Below are 674 nucleotides of genomic sequence, written 5' to 3' on the forward strand. Positions count from 1 at the left end.
CCCATTCAGTTTAGCGAATGAGCTGAACAGGTCACATGTATAGCACACTGGTTTGTTTGTTTGTTCGTAAAACAATCCTACATTTTGAAAACTTCCAGTACTGCAGCACCTGATTTTGCCATTTCCTTACCCCGGCATGGCTTTTCATTTCCAGAGGGGCAATAAATTGTTCAATAAATTGTGTAAGTGCTTAAGAACAACACTTAACTGATCGATATGTGATAGCGCCAGTGTTGAATTAACGGACAAATTAATACTTCAAATGGATCAAACTGACTTATGAGCTCAAACAACCCTAAACAAATCCTATTTTGCTGTGAACCTCATCTATCTTTTGCTCCTCGAAAAGCCAAGCCACCTACAGCTAACGTACGAATAACAGCTATGGCATGCCTCAAGACACGTTCCCAGTAATCATACTCTTTCTGAACTCGTTTTTCCAATTGTTGCCACAATCCTACACTAGTAAAGTATGATAACATGGAGTCTCGGTGAGTTTTTTACCTTTTGTGCCTTTTTCATGATTATCAATTACAGTAGTATTTCGCCAGTACCTATACCCTTCTCTTGTAACAAAATGTGTAACGAAACAATAAACTGACCGTGTTAATGGTGGGAATAATAACCATTATCTCTTCTGTTTCTCACCATTGGCTTTCGTCCCAACAAAAAGA

This window comes from Penaeus monodon, chromosome 31, assembly GCF_015228065.2.
Source record: "Penaeus monodon isolate SGIC_2016 chromosome 31, NSTDA_Pmon_1, whole genome shotgun sequence".
Lineage (NCBI taxonomy): Eukaryota > Metazoa > Arthropoda > Malacostraca > Decapoda > Penaeidae > Penaeus > Penaeus monodon.